We start from the raw sequence: 7,500 nt of genomic DNA, 5'->3' as shown, positions 1-7,500 counted from the left end.
TACACAATATTAATTTTTCTACCCCGACATAAGCTGTTTAATGTTATTTCTATTAGAAAATACATTACAGTATTGTCTCGCTTTGATTCTGTACCCATTCCCGCTTTATCGGTATAGCCATAAGATACAAGGAAAATAAGACATGTAATCGATAGCACTTCCTCTGCAAATTACTAATACAGTTATTAAGAATATATATATTGCCAACGCATCAAATTTAATAAAGTTGGTTACGATGTTAACAATGCAGTCTAGCTTACACTGACCGCATAACTCATTTCTGCGGTATGTCAACTAGTTCGTGTGTTACTACGCCATCGTAAAAAAAACCCTATTAATTCTAGTTGAAAGTGTATTTCCTATAACGATTATATATTTTGTCAGTCTAATTTCAAGAAGTTTAACATTTCCAACAATTTTACAAGACCTATTTTACAAGACCTTAAGTCATTTTTCGTAAACTGGCTCCTCAGCCATCGTTCCTCGAGGAGCGCCGGTGAGAATAGTTTTTTAATTATGTCGATTATCGGGCATTCTTCGATTAATATTGTGCCAAAAAGGGAAGAAAGGGACATCAGTATCCGTCTCGGTGTAATATCAACTGCCCCAATTCTGCTTTTTAGATGGAGACAATCGAGACGAAATTGCCGGAAGAGAAGGCTCAATATCATTTTATTTACGAAGGTGAGAGATTTTTGAGACAATATCATTCAAGGTCCGCTCCCCTGGGGGTCCAGGGGACAGAGCCCCCTGACTATGGGGTTTTAAAGTGGGGATTGTCGAAATTGTTCTCTTGGATTTTTAAAATGGCGGACTCAGCCGATTTTAAACTTTTTTTCTCGTGTTTTCTAAATTATTACATTTAAGCCTGTTTTTACTTCATAATTTCCCTGATATACATCATGACCTCCCCTACTATCTGGACTTTAACAATTCCAGAAAGTCATTTGCGGTGAAAAACGATAGCAAATTCAAGCAATACACATTGGGAAGAATTGCAGACAGAAATTTAAATTGCGGGATTCTATGGCTTTACGAAAATGGACATTTCCCTCCCTCTGTTGCCTTTCCTTTTGTACCCTTTCTCCCCTGTACACTTTCCCATTCTCTCTCCCCTCCCTCTCTCCCTTCCCCTCATTCATTGTCTCCCTCTTCCAGCTTCATGCTTCCCCTCCCCCCTTGTCTCTCATTCTCTCCCTCCTCATGTCCCTCCCCCCGTCTCTCATTCTCTCCCTCCTCCTCCTGCTTCCTTCCCTCCCCCCTTCCCTCTCTTTCTCTCCCTCCTCCTCATGCTTCCTTCCCCTCCCCCCTTCACTCTTTATTTCCCTCCTCCTCCTGCTTCCCCTCCCCCCTTCTCTCATTCTCCCCTCCTCATGCTTCCTTCCCCTCCCCCCTTCTCTCTCATTCTCTCCCTCCTCCTCATGCTTCCTTTCCCTCCCTCTTCTCTCTCATTCTCTCCCTCCTCCTCATGCTTCCTTCCCCTCCCCCCTTCTCTCTCATTCTCTCCCTCCTCATGCTTCCTTCCCCTCCCCCCTTCTCTTTCATTCACTCCCTCCTCATGCTTCCTTCCCCTACCCCCTTCTCTCTCATTCACTCCCTCCTCATGCTTCCTTCCCCTCCCCCCTTCTCTCTCATTCTCTCCCTCCTCCTGCATCCTTCCCCTCCCCCCTTCTCTCTCATTCTCTCCCTCCTCCTCGTGCTTCCTTCCCCTCCCCCCTTCTCTCTTTCTCTCCCTCCTCCTCATGCTTCCTTTCCCTCCCCCCTTCTCTCTCATTCTCTCCCTCCTCATGCTTCCTTTCCCTCCCCCCTTCTCTCTCATTCTCTCCCTCCTCATGCTTCCTTTCCCTCCCCCCTTCTCTCTCATTCTCTCCCTCCTCCTCATGCTTCCTTTCCCTCCCCCCTTCTCTCTCATTCTCTCCCTCCTCATGCTTCCTTTCCCTCCCCCTTTTCTCTCATTCACTCCCTCCTCCTCATGCTTCCTTTCCCTCCCCCCTTCTCTCTCATTCTCTCCCTCCTCCTCATGCTTCCTTTCCCTCCCCCTTCTCTCTCATTCTCTCCCTCCTCCTCCTGCTTCATTTCCCTCCCCCCTTTTCTCTCATTTTCTCCCTTCTCCTGCTTCCTTCCCCTCCCCCCTTTTCTCTCATTCACTCCCTCCTCCTCATGCTTCCTTTCCCTCCCCCCTTCTCTCTTTCTCACCCTCCTCATGCTTCCTTCCCCTCCCCCCTTCTCTCTCATTCTCTCCCTCCTCCTCATGCTTCCTTTCCCTCCCCCCTTCTCTCTCATTCTCTCCCTCCTCCTCATGCTTCCTTCCCCTCCCCCCTTCTCTCTCATTCTCTCCCTCCTCCTCATGCTTCCTTTCCCTCCCCCCTTCTCTCTCATTCTCTCCCTCCTCCTCCTGCTTCCTTCCCCTCCCCCCTTCTCTCTCATTCTCTCCCTCCTCCTCATGCTTCCTTCCCCTCCCCCCTTCTCTCTCATTCTCTCCCTCCTCATGCTTCCTTCCCCTCCCCCCTTCTCTCTCATTCTCTCCCTCCTCCTCTTCCTTCCCCTCCCCCCTTCTCTCTCATTCTCTCCCTCATGCTTCCTTCCCCTCCCCCCTTCTCTCTCATTCTCTCCCTCATGCTTCCTTCCCCTCCCCCCTTCTCTCTCATTCTCTCCCTCCTCCTCCTGCTTCCTTCCCCTCCCCCCTTCTCTCTCATTCTCTCCCTCCTCCTCATGCTTCCTTCCCCTCCCCCCTTCTCTCTCATTCTCTCCCTCCTCCTCATGCTTCCTTCCCCTCCCCCCTTCTCTCTCATTCTCTCCCTCCTCCTCATGCTTCCTTCCCCTCCCCCCTTCTCTCTCATTCTCTCCCTCCTCCTCATGCTTCCTTCCCCTCCCCCCTTCTCTCTCATTCACACCCTCCTCCTCATGCTTCCTTCCCCTCCCCCCTTCTCTCTCATTCTCTCCCTCCTCCTCCTGCTTCCTTTCCCTCCCCCCTTCTCTCTCATTCACACCCTCCTCCTCATGCTTCCTTCCCCTCCCCCCTTCTCTCTCATTCACTCCCTCCTCCTCCTGCTTCCCCTCCCCCCTTCTTTCATTCTCCCCCTTCTCATTCTCCCCTCCTCATGCTTCCTTCCCCTCCCCCCTTCTCTCTCATTCTCTCCCTCCTCCTCATGCTTCCTTTCCCTTCCTCCATCTCTCTCATTCTCTCCCTCCTCCTCATGCTTCCTTCCCCTCCCCCCTTCTCTCTCTTTCTCTCCCTCCTCATGCTTCCTTCCCCTCCCCCCTTCTCTCTCTTTCTCTCCCTCCTCCTCATGCTTCCTTCCCCTCCCCCTTCACTCTCATTCTCTCCCTCCTCCTCCTGCTTCCTTCCCCTCCCCCCTTCTCTCTCATTCTCTCCCTCCTCCTCCTCCTCCTCCCCCCTTCTCTCTCATTCTCTCCCTCCTCCTCCTCCTGCTCAACCTGTCAATCTCTTCATTTTCCTCTTTTAACAACCCGCTTGCCTCGTCTCCCGGTGCACCCGTCCTCATGCACGCTTGAAGACGTGGAAATCAAGGCGGCGAAGGAGGAGCCATGCACTCCCACCGATGGCAAGCACTGGTGAACCGAGGCAGATTAGAAATGGCGAGACGGTTCGCTTTGGCGGATAAGCAAGCGCGCGTCAACCGGGATTTGCTTTTGTACTTGAGGCAGAGCGGGTGTGAGGAGGATGAGGATGAATAATGATGATGAATGATGATTAGGTAGGAGGTAGAATGAGATAGGGCAATAGATGTGTGATTAGCTCGTTGGAACTTCATTCTCATCTCATCTCCGTTTACCTTGCCTTCATTCTCATCTCATCTCCGTTTACCTTGCCTGCCTTCATTCTCATCTCATCTCCGTTTACCTTGCCTTCATTCTCATCTCCGTTTACCTTGCCTTCATTCTCATCTCCGTTTACCTTGCCTTCATTCTCATCTCCGTTTACCTTGCCTTCATTCTCATCTCCGTTTACCTTGCCTTCATTCTCATCTCCGTTTACCTTGCCTTCATTCTCATCTCCGTTTACCTTGCCTTCATTCTCATCTCCGTTTACCTTGCCTTCATTCTCATCTCCGTTTACCTTGCCTTCATTCTCATCTCCGTTTACCTTGCCTTCATTCTCACCTCCGTTTACCTTGCCTTCATTCTCATCTCCGTTTACCTTGCCTTCATTCTCACCTCCGTTTACCTTGCCTTCATTCTCATCTCCGTTTACCTTGCCTTCATTCTCATCTCCGTTTACCTTGCCTTCATTCTCATCTCCGTTTACCTTGCCTTCATTCTCACCTCCGTTTACCTTGCCTTCATTCTCATCTCCGTTTACCTTGCCTTCATTCTCATCTCCGTTTACCTTGCCTTCATTCTCATCTCCGTTTACCTTGCCTTCATTCTCATCTCCGTTTACCTTGCCTTCATTCTCATCTCCGTTTACCTTGCCTTCATTCTCATCTCCGTTTACCTTGCCTTCATTCTCATCTCCGTTTACCTTGCCTTCATTCTCATCTCCGTTTACCTTGCCTTCATTCTCATCTCCGTTTACCTTGCCTTCATTCTCACCTCCGTTTACCTTGCCTTCATTCTCATCTCCGTTTACCTTGCCTTCATTCTCACCTCCGTTTACCTTGCCTTCATTCTCATCTCCGTTTACCTTGCCTTCATTCTCATCTCCGTTTACCTTGCCTTCATTCTCATCTCCGTTTACCTTGCCTTCATTCTCACCTCCGTTTACCTTGCCTTCATTCTCATCTCCGTTTACCTTGCCTTCATTCTCGTCTCATCTCCGTTTACCTTGCCTTCATTCTCATCTCATCTCCGTTTACCTTGCCTTCATTCTCATCTCCGTTTACCTTGCCTTCATTCTCATCTCATCTCCGTTTACCTTGCCTTCATTCTCATCTCATCTCCGTTTACCTTGCCTTCATTCTCACCTCCGTTTACCTTGCCTTCATTCTCATCTCCGTTTACCTTGCCTTCATTCTCATCTCCGTTTACCTTGCCTTCATTCTCATCTCATCTCCGTTTACCTTGCCTTCATTCTCATCTCATCTCCGTTTACCTTGCCTTCATTCTCATCTCATCTCCGTTTACCTTGCCTTCATTATCATCTCATCTCCGTTTACCTTGCCTTCATTATCATCTCATCTCCGTTTACCTTGCCTTCATATTCTCATCTCATCTCCGTTTACCTTGCCTTCATATTCTCATCTCATCTCCGTTTACCTTGCCTTCATATTCTCATCTCATCTCCGTTTACCTTGCCTTCATATTCTCATCTCATCTCCGTTTACCTTGCCTTCATTCTCACCTCCGTTTACCTTGCCTTCATTCTCATCTCCGTTTACCTTGCCTTCATTCTCATCTCCGTTTACCTTGCCTTCATTCTCATCTCCGTTTACCTTGCCTTCATTCTCATCTCCGTTTACCTTGCCTTCATTCTCATCTCCGTTTACCTTGCCTTCATTCTCATCTCCGTTTACCTTGCCTTCATTCTCATCTCCGTTTACCTTGCCTTCATTCTCACCTCCGTTTACCTTGCCTTCATTCTCACCTCCGTTTACCTTGCCTTCATTCTCATCTCCGTTTACCTTGCCTTCATTCTCACCTCCGTTTACCTTGCCTTCATTCTCATCTCACCTCCGTTTACCTTGCCTTCATTCTCATCTCACCTCCGTTTACCTTGCCTTCGTTCTCATCTCACCTCCGTTTACCTTGCCTTCAGTCTCATCTCATATCCGTCTACCTTGCCTTCATTCTCATCTCCGTTTACCTTGCCTTCGTTCTCATCTCATCTCCGTTTACCTTGCCTTCGTTCTCATCTCATCTCCGTCTACCTTGCCTTCAGTCTCATCTCATCTCCGTCTACCTTGCCTTCAGTCTCATCTCATATCCGTCTACCTTGCCTTCAGTCTCATCTCATATCCGTCTACCTTGCCTTCAGTCTCATCTCATATCCGTCTACCTTGCCTTCAGTCTCATCTCATATCCGTCTACCTTGCCTTCAGTCTCATCTCATATCCGTCTACCTTGCCTTCAGTCTCATCTCATATCCGTCTACCTTGCCTTCAGTCTCATCTCACCTCCGTTTACCTTGCCTTCGTTCTCATCTCACCTCCGTTTACCTTGCCTTCGTTCTCATCTCATCTCCGTTTACCTTGCCTTCATTCTCATCTCATCTCCGTTTACCTTGCCTTCATTCTCATCTCATCTCCGTTTACCTTGCCTTGCCTTCATTCTCATCTCATCTCCGTTTACCTTGCCTTGCCTTCATTCTCGTCTCATCTCCGTTTACCTTGCCTTGCCTTCATTCTCATCTCATCTCCGTTTACCTTGCCTTCATTCTCATCTCATCTCCGTTTACCTTGCCTTCATATTCTCATCTCATCTCCGTTTACCTTGCCTTCATATTCTCATCTCATCTCCGTTTACCTTGCCTTCATATTCTCATCTCATCTCCGTTTACCTTGCCTTCATATTCTCATCTCATCTCCGTTTACCTTGCCTTCATATTCTCATCTCATCTCCGTTTACCTTGCCTTCATTCTCATCTCATCTCCGTTTACCTTGCCTTCATTCTCATCTCATCTCCGTTTACCTTGCCTTCATTCTCATCTCATCTCCGTTTACCTTGCCTTCATTCTCATCTCATCTCTGTTTACCTTGCCTTCATTCTCATCTCATCTCTGTTTACCTTGCCTTCATATTCTCATCTCATCTCCGTTTACCTTGCCTTCATATTCTCATCTCATCTCCGTTTACCTTGCCTTCATATTCTCATCTCATCTCCGTTTACCTTGCCTTCATATTCTCATCTCATCTCCGTTTTCCCTTGCCTTCATATTCTCATCTCATCTCCGTTTACCTTGCCTTCATATTCTCATCTCATCTCCGTTTACCTTGCCTTCATATTCTCATCTCATCTCCGTTTACCTTGCCTTCATATTCTCATCTCATCTCCGTTTACCTTGCCTTCATATTCTCATCTCATCTCCGTTTACCTTGCCTTCATATTCTCATCTCATCTCCGTTTACCTTGCCTTCATATTCTCATCTCATCTCCGTTTACCTTGCCTTCATATTCTCATCTCATCTCCGTTTACCTTGCCTTCATATTCTCATCTCATCTCCGTTTACCTTGCCTTCATATTCTCATCTCATCTCCGTTTACCTTGCCTTCATATTCTCATCTCATCTCCGTTTACCTTGCCTTCATATTCTCATCTCATCTCCGTTTACCTTGCCTTCATATTCTCATCTCATCTCCGTTTACCTTGCCTTCATATTCTCATCTCATCTCCGTTTACCTTGCCTTCATATTCTCATCTCATCTCCGTTTACCTTGCCTTCATATTCTCATCTCATCTCCGTTTACCTTGCCTTCATATTCTCATCTCATCTCCGTTTACCTTGCCTTCATATTCTCATCTCATCTCCGTTTACCTTGCCTTCATATTCTCATCTCATCTCCGTTTACCTTGCCTTCATATTCTCATCTCATCTCCG

At 47.6% G+C, this 7,500-nt stretch overlaps 1 protein-coding gene across 2 annotated transcripts in view; it reads left to right on the top strand.

The window, feature by feature from the left end:
• LOC122263158 (vitellogenin receptor) overlaps positions 1-7,500 on the top strand; it is a 32,443-nt gene that overhangs the window by 1,130 nt on the left and 23,813 nt on the right. The gene's annotated exons all lie outside the window — the stretch shown is intronic.

The sequence above is a fragment of the Penaeus japonicus genome, unplaced genomic scaffold (genome assembly GCF_977035675.1).
Source record: "Penaeus japonicus unplaced genomic scaffold, GWHDUDI00000001_assembly GWHDUDI00000017, whole genome shotgun sequence".
Classification (NCBI taxonomy): domain Eukaryota; kingdom Metazoa; phylum Arthropoda; class Malacostraca; order Decapoda; family Penaeidae; genus Penaeus; species Penaeus japonicus.
Note: the sequence above shows the minus strand (reverse complement) of the source record. Positions and strands in the feature narration are given on the sequence as shown.